We start from the raw sequence: 12128 nt of genomic DNA, 5'->3' as shown, positions 1-12128 counted from the left end.
TTTTTTCTGGCTTACTTTCCACCAGACAACGTGAATCTATGCGTAGATAGTAGAGAAATAACAATGACTAATACACTAGGTATAAATATTGATAGTACCGTGACATTGGTATGTTTTGTAATGCTGTCCTAAAATGTTATATAATTTGATATTTGAGAATCAATGATAAAAATATAGTATTTCTAACTTATAAGATTAACTTGAAAGTTTTCATGGTTTTGTTTTTTATTATTCTTATTTTATTAAAATGTTTTATTACACCTATGTTGACACCCGCTTTGTGACATTTAGAGATAGCATTATGTAAACCAATATTAACACTATGTTATGATTCATTTATATATGTTTACATGGTATAAAATACAGAAAAATTAAAAGAATGTTTCTGATTGGTATAATTTTCTCAGGGACAATACAAGACAACATTTCAGTAACAGAGTCTATAATATAAAAGAATAATACACGGCTTTTACTTGCTTAATATTTACCAAATATAAAAGACTTAAAGAGTATTTTATAAATGAGGCAAGAATAAGCTAGAAATTGAACACTTCCATGTAAACAAGCCTTGCTCCTGATAAATAGGTATCACTTAACTTTGGATGGCAAATTAACCCTCAGCAGAGGCCACAGAGGATGGGAGTTTTAAAAATGTAAAGAAACATGATTTCTTCTCCTACTGCAGGTGTCTTGAGGCACACAGGATGGTTGCCAGAGCAAATCTGATCAGATTTATGCATGAAACATACTGTATTAATAAAGCTGTTTTATTGCATTTGCCAGATGGCTTCTTGTACGTAAAGCTATATTTCTGAAGCTAATATAATATTTTTTCAAATTCCTTATTCCAGAATATTGACTATCTTATGCCTTGTGCTTAAAATTAAATTGTTCCATGTTTGGGGGAAATTTTAATTATGGTTAATTTAATTGTGATAGTCTTCTAAAAAGAGAAAAGATATGGACTGTTTTTGATCTTTTTGTTCTTCCCTTTCTTACGAATCTACATACATAGTCCAAGATATCTTTGCCTTTCTAGAAATACTACCATAATGCTAGCTCTACTTGTCTATCATATTCTTTTCTTGATGATTTATGTAACTTTTTCTCATTTAATACTTACAGTAATCCCATAGGGGAGATTTTGTAAGTCTTACTTATAATTAGGAAACTGAGAATTGGGGAGGTAAATCAATTCGCCTCGTGTCCATAGGTAATGAAAGTCAGAGCCCAAAATTTGAATCCAATTAGAACTGACAGCACAACCAATGCTCTTTATCAAAACTCTATACTGCCTCCTTTCTTTATAGTAGGTCTATTATCTGCCAATTTCTGTTGTTTCTGATGTTAATGCTGTGAAGATGGTATATGATCTTAAACCTTGCCCCCCTAGCACTTATCACGATAATGATTAAATGATTAGTGCAATTAATGGTTTAACATTTGCCTTCTCTGTCAAAATGTAATATGCAGGAGGGCAGAGACCAAGATGAGCTCTTGCTAAATGTTTATGAAAGAATAAACTGAAAGAAAGAAAGACTGAATGGTAAAGTCTGAAGACAGGAAGGAAGGGAGGAAGGGAGAAAGGGAGGAAGTGAGGGAGAGAGGTAGGAAAGAAGAAAGAAAATGTTCCATATTCTCTTGTAAGTCAAAAGCTAATTAAACAAATTATTAAAATTCAGATGACTGCTATGAACAAGTACAGAAATACAACAGGGCTATGAACCTAGATAGAATGTGACATTTAGGCTGAGTCTTGAAGGATAAGTAGGAGGTAATTCAAGTGAAACTGGGGTGATAGGGAGAAGCCAGGACCTACTGTGTTTTGTAACTCAGGTTAAGAATTTAGGATTTATCAATGACTATATTTGTATTTTTGAAAAGTTTCTTTTGCTTTAGTGTTTAAAATAGACTTAAGGGGGCCAAGTGTAGATTTTTTGCCTGAAGGGCCAGAAAGGGAAGAGTTTGTCAGGATGAGGGAGAAAGCTATTGTTGTTACAGTAGGAGAAGCTCTCTGGCAAAAGCTGTGGTCTTTGTTGGATGGACATGGTGACTGCCAGGGCAGCCCTTTGATGAGGGATCCCTAGGGATAATTACCGAAACTTGTATCTCCATCTACCATCTAATCCCCTACTTATGTTCCTTTGGCTGAACCCAACAAGAAGACAAAGGACAGGAGGATCCTTTTGACACCGTCTATAGGGATCAGCCTCCTGGGCACCAAGCAGGTGGAGAAGGGAAAATATCCAGCACCTGTTATAAATTAGTCTTCTTGAGACAGAAGAGTGGATTGATCTAAGACTTGTGGGAATACTACTAAAACGTACAGATGTTAGATCCTACTAAATCTATTCTTAAAGCTGGCCTACTTGCTTACTTAGGGGATAGGAGTCATATTCTACTCTTTCTGTGACAACAAGAGCTAAATATTGTTTCCACCTTTTTACCTAGAAATAACTTTTCACTATTAAATGGTACAAGCAACCTCATTTCCCAGTGTGAATAGAGTGATTCTCAATATACCACCTCCACACTACCCTTAATAGAGATTTGTCTTTAAAATATTATAGAATCACAAGGTGTTGAGATGTATGCAAATGACTGAATTTATTTTTAAAAGGAAATACGCTGCCTCCACCAAATGAGCCCACACACCTCCTAGTCCACAATAAAGACCTCGCTTTGTTCTAGAACTTTCAACCATTTGTCTTCAAGCAGACCCTTCAACTATAAAAATAGGGAGTTTGACCAGATAAATGATCAATGAGTTTCCCTGAGGCTCTACAATTCTGTGGTTCTGTTTCCTGGAAGATCATTTAATTGAAAGCCAGTGTTTGTTGCAGTGCACATTTAAGGATATCTTCAAAAAAAGCAGCCTATTTTAACTTCAATCACAGAATGATGTGATCTTGTTGAATTTCTAATTGCAAAGCAGCCACATGTGGTCTGTAGGTCAACTTTTAATAGCATAAGTATATTTTGGTTGATAGAATTGTAACCACACTGTTATCAAAGTGGCTCCGAGAAACCTAGAGAATCGCATCTTTGAAAAAAATATATGGCTATTAATGATGCCAGAGAACTTTGAGAGATTACCTTCCCAAATATTAATTTTTTTATGCCTACTTTCATTGTAGTGCTACACCCAATTAAAGCATCAAGCACTTAACCTATACTTGTGAAAAAAGCAGTTTATGATGGGTGTAATCATACTCCCATAGGTCCAATTATCTCAGTGGGCTCCCAATTAATCCATGGTGTTGTTAGGGCCTTCTTTTAATTAGATCTCTTCCTCTCAAAGAATAATCTTTTTTTTTTTCATATTTCACTTATTATTTCCTTTACTGGAACCCTGCAGGGTGGGGATACTACTTTAAAATGTACTTGTTTGTTTGATGGCTAGTTGAGATTTAATAAAGATGATATTTTTAACCAGAGTCTGCTTCTGAGTAGAGATATAAATGCAAGTCCTTCTCTATGAAAATTAAATCCAAATATGTACAAAGTGAGATGAGGCATGTCTTGTATATTTTAAGTTTAACATTTTTCTCATTAAATCCCATTGATCTTTTGCATTATCTGTCTGAATGTGAAAATCGGTATAGAATTAACTGGGGTTTTTTTGCTATCTGATTTACCTGTTAACTTTATTACCTTTAAGGACATTAATTTATGTTTTAAATTAAGATACAATAAAATGAGCTCTAGAAGGAAGACATTTGATCTCCAGTGACATTTTGCCTGTTAAATCTCCTCTAGGCCATAGATAAAGTACGAAGGATAAAAGGTTGCCTTGTCAGCAAGGGGTTTCCTTTATATTTGCTTTCTGGTAGCTGGTACACTCTTGTATTCATTTTAAAGTTCATCAAGAAAATTCTTTGAAATTATAGATTAAAATCTAAAATTGTGTCATTCTTTCCAGCCAAGTTTCTAAGCTGTTAAAAATATTGTTTTATGTATGAGCAAAACTTTCTCATTAGATCCAGAATTGATACAACTTTATAGGAGTACTAGAATTCCCTTTGTCACATCCTACATACTTTATTCACTGGAAAAGAGTGAAAATCATTTCATCTTTAAATTTATTGACATTACGGGAACTTAGGAAATTATGTTTCATGAGAACTGAATTACCTCAAAAATTTTGTTATTTATGCTTAGCTTTATATAAATAAGTATAAATTTAAACTTTTTTTGGGAAAACTTGCGTAACCACAAGAGATAATAAATTTAGTTCAATTTCTTTTATTATTTGTGTCTTTGATTATATCTACTATTGCCACTAGGAAAAAATTTACACATTTAATGGGGAGCCATCTTTTTGTAGGAAGTCAACATACAATAAAACTCATAAATATACAAAAAATACCTATAGATATTATAAAGATTTGTACTAAATTAGATCTTTTTTGAATGGGAAACTTTAGAATGATAACATGAGGCCTTGACTCTAGAATTTTCTCAATCCTAGTCTTTGCCACTGAAGGGTAGATTTGTCAACCCATATTTTCCTTCCTCATAACAACTATCACCCTTTGTTTCTATTATTACTTTTCAAGTCTGCCCACTCTAGTAGGCTGAGTGGATGTAGGACTCAGCCTTAGGAATCTCTGCAGTTTCAGCTCTTTTTGTGTTGCCTGGTATATTTACAAGGCTTTCAATCATTATAGAAGGAATGGAGAAGAGACAGAAGGGTCATTTTTAGTATCTATGTGGTAGGATTGCCTATAGACAGATTGACTACTACAGACATTCTTTTGGTACTTTAGAAAAAAACAGCTATATTGAACACGATTCAACAGAATTCACTTTATCCTGAATTCCACCCTCTCGTGAATATTGTTAGAAAGAATCAATCACACAGATTCTGACCCTTTGCTGTCAAACTGGTCAACATAACCAACTCTTTTCCTAAAAAGTACCTATTATGTATTTTTAGCAGAAGTTCAGAAGGATCAATGGATGTATTGGTCTTAGGGTGGGTGTCAGTTTTAATCTTCAGCTGATGTGAACTAACAGAAAAGCATGTAAACCAGAGTCTCCAGTAATTAAGCTTAAATGAAAAATATCTGAACAAACATTAAATCAGGCACAATTGAGATTACCTTGATTTACCATTTTTCTCAGATGGGAAACTGAATGGAGAGTAAATTGCCAGGATGTTGTCTAGTGATCAAGGAATTCCAACAGTGCGATCTCTTTAAAGGAATTAGGTTAAGATATTGCCTTAAATTTAATGCAGCTTCACTTTCCCCATAAAGCCTTCCCTTTGGTCTTATGGGAGACCATCTCCCCAGTACAGTGCCTGGAAGTCACTGCCAATGTGAGTTTCAATGACTCCTTTTCCTTCGCTGCTGTGTCAACCATACCCCTTTCAGGCTGACACAATCTTTCTTTGCATAGATTTCTACTTCAATTATGTTTTTAGACTCTAGACCAACCCTAGGAGTCAGTTTACGTAAAGAGATTTGTAAACATCTCCATCCAAACCATTAGGTGTTGATTATATAGCTTAACTTACTTGATATTAGTGATATTTTCCTTCTTTTTGATATAGAACCTTACCATGGCTTCAAGTGACAACTGCATTAGATGTTCAAAAAGCTTATTGAATGAAACCACTATGTGGTATCCTAACACTATGTTACAGCAGCTGATAGTTGTGAGACATATTTATTGAGGAAACTAAAATCTCAATTTGTATTTGGGCTTGCTGTTTCACAGAGTAATCTTCAGTCATCTAGCACCATTAATGACTGACCCTTCCCAATAATTGCATTTCCCAAACCCATGGAAGTTAGAATGTTAGAATATCTAATGCTGTCAAGACTGACCAAAACTATTTTTAGTGTCCTTCTCTCTCTCCTCCTTCTCTTTCTCCTCTCTCTTCTCTTTTCCCTTTTTCTTTCCCCTCCTCCTCCTCCTCTTCGTCCTTCTCCTCCTCATGCTTTTCCTCCTCCTCCACTTCCTTATTCTTTTTCTTATTCTTCTCTCTGAAATATAAAGTACTTTCTAAACTCAGGTCTGTAGACTGCTGCTGCTATTTCTTATTAGAATTACCTACACAATCCAATTTTAAAATGCTTGTAAGGATTGTGTTATGATATATCGAGGATGGGATCTTGGATTATGTCACTTTTTCTTCTAATGCTCAGTTATGTTTGGAAATGATTAGGTATATCCTATATTTGTGTGTAAAGTGTTCATGAGAGCTCTTTGGCACCTCCCTTTCTTAGGCAGCAGCGTAGCCTCCCTTGGCAGGGCCAGAGTCTGGGGGATCTCTCTTTATTACTGACTCTCTCAACAGCTGCCATAGGGCCTGACCCTGTCACAATCTCTAGTACCCATCCTTGGAGAAGCTGCCACTTATAAACTCTCCTGTGCTTTTCTTAACTTCAGTTCTCTTCTCTTCTCTCTTCTCTCTTCTCTCTTCTTTCTTCCCTCCATCTCCAGCAGTCAGTTATGTCTCTTGTCACATCACAACCTGAAAAGTCTCAGCAGTTGATGTGAAGCAAGTAGAATTACTATTATTTTATTATTGTTAATGAACTAACCAATCACCGTACATGGGGTATGATCATTAGGGTCTTGATTTAATTCATTGTTGCTAGCCAGGGGCTGGTTGTTTTCTGGATTTAAAACCTGAGGATTCTGGCAGACTGGTCTCAAATAGATTATAGTTGTTATTATAAAACTCACATTGATATCATGACCTAATATTCACGGGCAGAATTCTCAGCACCAGACACTGTTCTAAGCAATTTGCTGCCATGATTTTATTTTATTTTTTCAATAAGCCTAAAAGATAGGTGCTGATATTAATCTCCATTTTACAAATCAGGACATAGAGGCTTCAAAAGATGAAATGATAAATATGAGATTTCTGAACAATCAATCAACTAAAAACAAAATTTTAAAGTATATAAATATATGTATTGAATTATATTTACATAGATGATGTTTGTTGTTTTCAGTTAGAGGAACTGAAATGCAAATATTGAGATTTGTTCTGATTCATAACTAGAACCTGAGAATTCTGACTGAAAATCTCATTGTCTTTCCATTACTCCATTATAGCCAATATTGTGACTTCAGTACTCTGTAATTATGAGTGTATTATCCATTTAAACATTTCTTTAGGATAATTTAAAATAATTTTTAAATGATAAAGTTTGCCTTCAATAGACTAAAGAATAGAACCAAGTCCCCTTAGTATTACTTTATTTAGAAACTTTTAAATAACAGTGTATGTTGTGTTTGCAAGTTAACAAATTTGTTGAGACGCTAAGCAAGATAGTGCTTGTATGCAAGGAATGCTATTCTTTCTTTTGTTCTATACTCATAGTATAGACCTCTATCTTTGGTCCACGTGCCCTGCACAGGACTTTGAACTCCATTCCATAGATCTGCTTCAGAGGATGTAGAATAATTGTGTTCTCCTTTCTTTCATTTTTTTCTCTTTTTCGTCTTGTAAACCAGATGTTTTAAAGTTAAATTATAAAATGATGTTATGTTATGAGAATTCCTGTCACTTTCTTCAAACTATTTTACCTTTAGCTTAATAGAGGTGTATCTTAATGATATATGGTTGTTTCAAGGTCTGGAATTGGAACATCACATATCATCTGTATAGAAAGTTTTACATGCAAGTATTAATGGCTATAACACAGAGGAATTGAAGTGAGTTAACTCCTACCCGAGTCACAAGCTCCTTGTTGCCTGGGTCATATCTTTCAATTGACCTTGACTTTGTTTAACTCAAAATTTTCTGTAAAATGCAGACAGAAGGAGATTCAAGGGTTTGTGCTTGGTTTCGGGTGCACACGTGCATGTTTGTGTGTGTGTGATTATTATGTGTTTATTTTCACTATATAGATATTGTCCTTATTTCCACCTCTTGAGAAATATAATATAGAAGGCCCTACATACAGTTGACTAGTTTTAACTGTTGAAGAGATTAAATTTGTGAGACCTACCATTAAACAAAACTTCAGATCTAGGAGAAAACCTTGCCCCAGGAATCCTCGGAAGCATAGACTCTCATGATTGTCTTCTGCACGTGATCTTTGTAGTCAGCCTTGACAATGTCTCACCTCTCCTACTAAATGCCACACTTTTCTCTGCTTAGTGTGACAGCGTAATTTCTTCTTCCTCTCTTTTGGAATTCTATTTGAACATCTCTGGGAAAATGGGGTGGAGGCGGGTCATAGGTGTAAAATATTTGGCTATATCAGCTATATTTTTAATCTGGAATTAAAATGCTATTGACCTTAGTGGAATTGTCTTTATCTTAATCCAATCTTGTTTTCTTTTCCCTTATGCTTACATTATTCACATCATTACCACTAAATATCACCTTTTATTTGGCTCTGATTTTATCTTTCAATATGACTGCTACTAGTTAAATATAGCTTTTTATTTGCATGTTACCCTGCCTGAATTGTATGTTATTTTCCACTTCTATGTGTATTTATGTCTTCCTTTACTCATCTAGAGATTATGGAGAAAATATATGTTATTTTATAAAATTCATATATATATATACACATAAATATATACACAAAAAAATTAAGTAGTCTTATAATTCTGAAAAATGATTTACCATACATTTAGTTTAAAGGCTGAACTCTAAATTTAAATGTGAACTGATTCATTTATTGAATTTCTCTTTCACCTCCCAAGACTTCTAAGCTAATGAATTTGGATACTCATATGACATGAACTAACCCAATGACTTGCCATAATTATGTTTTGTAACATCAAAGAAATACATTTTAAGATATACATCTTAGAAACAATTTGTTTACTTTGCATATTCCTTATCTTTAGTATCGTGCCAATAACATGTAATAATATCGGTTAAGAGATAATTATTGACATTTAAATTTATGATCCATTTAAGAATACATTAAAGATTTCAGACTAAGCTCTTGAGCTATTTTAGTTTCTTTTTTTTATGGATGTTTTTTCTTTTATTGTGGTAACATTGGTTTATAACATTATATAAATTTCAGATGTACATCATTATATTTTGATTTCTGTATAGATTACTTTATGTTCACCACCCAAAGTCTAATCACAATCCATCACCACACACATGTGCCTAACCATCCCTTTCCCCTCTGGTAACCACCAGTCCAATCTCTGTCTGTATGTGATTGTTTGTTGTTGGTTTTATCTTCTACTTATGAGTGAGATCATATGGTATTTGACTTTCTCCCTCTGACTTATTTCACTTAGCATAATACCCTCATGGTCCATCCACATTGTCACAAATGGCTGGATTTCATCGTTTCTTATGGCTGAGTAGTACTCCATTGTGTATATATACCACATCTTCTTTATCCATTCATCACTTAATGGGCACCTAGGTTGCTTCCAAGTCTTGGCTATTGTGAATAATGCTGCAATGAACATACAGGTGCATGTAGCATTATGCATTTGTGTTTTCATGTTCTTTGGATAAATACCCAGCAGTGGAATAGCTGGATCACATGGTAGTTCTATCTTTAATTTTTTGAGGAATCTCTGTACTATTTTCCATAGTGGCTGCACTAGTTTGCACTCCCACCAGCAGTGTACGAGAGTTCCCTTCTTGCCACATCCTCTCCAACACTTGTTTCCTGTCTTGTTAATTATAGCCATTCTGACAGGAGTGAGGTGATATCTCATTGTAGTTTTGATTTGCATTTCCTTGATAGTTAAGGATGTTCAACACTTTTTCATGTGCCTGTTGGCCATCTGTGTATCTTCTTTGGAGAAATGTCCGTTCAGATATTTTGCCCATTTTTTTAATTGGGTTGTTAGTTTTTTTTGTTGTTGAGATGTATAAGTTCTTTATATATTTTGGAGATTAACCCCTTATCAGGTATATAGTTTGCAAATATCTTCTCCCAATTCTTAGGTTATCTTTTCTTAGTTTATTAATAATAGAAAATTGGAAGAGCACAATTCATGTGCTCAGAGTTTGGTGAAATCCCATTTTCTATATTTTTTTACTGTTTCATCTACACAAAAACATTTTGGTTTAATTGGTATTGAGGTACTTGACACTCGATGTCATATGCTGGTGCATATGGAGATGTTGAACAATTACTGTTGGATATCTTCTTTCAACAATAATCTGATATTTCCTGTTTTGGGTGGGTGAGGTAATATTTTCCTCATACGTGCTATGTAAGTTTGACTCCATATTTTATATGTCATGCTTGAATTTTATTCCTATATCTTGAAAGGTAAACTTTCTAGTCTATTTTCCATCATTTACACATTCTAGGAATTTTTCATTTTTTTAATGAGAACACACAGAAATTGATTGAATGAACAGATGAATGAAACCACCCACTGATGATAATTCAAATAAACCTGGGCCTGAACTCTCAGAACTATGTTACTGTAGTGGTTAATTGAAACTAAGCCTTTAGCAAGGGACCTAAAAATAATTCCTTGACTTAAAGAATACAGTAACATAAGAATAAAATAAAACAAAAAAGTTTATTTTAATGATCTGAAATAGCTATTGCAGGTCAATGAATGGTTGTGCTCTATGAAGTTATTCAGAGACCCAAGGTAAGGGCAGCTCTGCCATCTTCAACTGGTGTTTTCCAATGTCACTCTAGAAAAAGCAGGGGGAGGGAGCATTGGATGTAACATGAAAGTTGGTCCAGAAATCATCCACATGACCATACCTGTAGGGAGTGCTGGAAAATATGGTCCCTAGATGGGCAATAATTCCTAGCTACAACTCTATTATCATAAAATAAGCAGAGAACAGAATTTAATGTACAATTACCAGTATCCACCACAGTCCACTTGGCATAGACACAAATGTGATTTTTGAAAAAATGTATAAGGTTCAGAAATGAATTTTGGAAACACGGGAATTGGAATTGGCATTCCTATGATATGCAGCCTCAGATTCAGACTGGTATTGCATCAAAGATTATTCTATGAAAGAGCTTACTGACTTCATTGATATCAACATCAAAGGTTATGGATCTTTTAGCCAATATCTTCTTGTTATCTTTCATAATGAATGATGGTGTATCATCTAATAGAATTCCTAAAACTATTTACATATTCAGACTTTATAGCCTTATACGATAAATAATTTAATAAGTTAACTCATGGTTTACAAAATATTCATTTATCTTAATCTTATCTTATTCAAGATTCCTTGATTTTTTCATTGTTCTGACATGCTAAGATTTGGTAAACATGTTCATATTCATCTTACTTATATTCCTCATAATTTTTTAAATATAATAATTCTGAACTTACAAGCTGTTTTTTTCCTTAAGCACTAAATACACTGCTTTACCCACAATAGGCATTTAATTATGAGTTTATAGATCTAAGTCTAATTTTAGACAATTTCAAACAGCAGCCGTATCTTCACTCCTTTGAGCACTGTAGCTGTTTACTCTGTGCCTTCTACAGATCCATGGTATTAACCAATATATTACCACATTTTTTGGCACTTATTATTAATAAGGCACCATTTTGAGAGCTCTAAGAGATGCAAAGAATTTTGACATGCGCAGAAAGCCACTCAAGTGCAGAGGCCTCCTGATCCATAGCTGTGGGAACACATGAGGCTAGGGTTCAAAAGTATACCCTGGAGAATTTCTCTGTATGTGTCAATTTCTTACTCATTGGAATTTTTTCCTTGTGCTCTTCTATTGTTTTGTTCATCCTTGTTTTCCTGGACAACATTTCTAAATCTAGGGCATATACTTCTTATTTCCTCAAATGATAATTTATGGGATTCTTCTACCTCCATCCTCCAACTCCTTAGACCCTCAGCTTCAGTTAGTTTTATGGTTTTTTTGGAGTAAGTTAATATGCATTTCAGAAAATCAAAATTGCTTTTTCACTTTAAAGAAGGTTAAGCAAGAGGGATCTGCAATGTAATGGACACATATCTTGTCACAAAAAAATTTATCCCTTTATTCAGCAGAGTGTTATACAACACAGCGGAAAGATGATGAATTTTAATGCCAAAAAATACTCACTTATATTCCTGGCTCCAATACTTTATTTCAATTGAACAGACATATACTGCGTACCTACGATATGTCAGTCACTCTCCTAACATGTACAGTAGGTTCAGAAAAGGATAAAACAGT

The sequence above is a fragment of the Diceros bicornis genome, chromosome 9 (assembly GCF_020826845.1).
Source record: "Diceros bicornis minor isolate mBicDic1 chromosome 9, mDicBic1.mat.cur, whole genome shotgun sequence".
In the NCBI taxonomy this organism is placed as follows: Eukaryota; Metazoa; Chordata; class Mammalia; order Perissodactyla; family Rhinocerotidae; genus Diceros; species Diceros bicornis.
The sequence above is the reverse complement of the archived record's forward strand: the minus strand, read 5'-3'. Positions refer to the sequence as shown.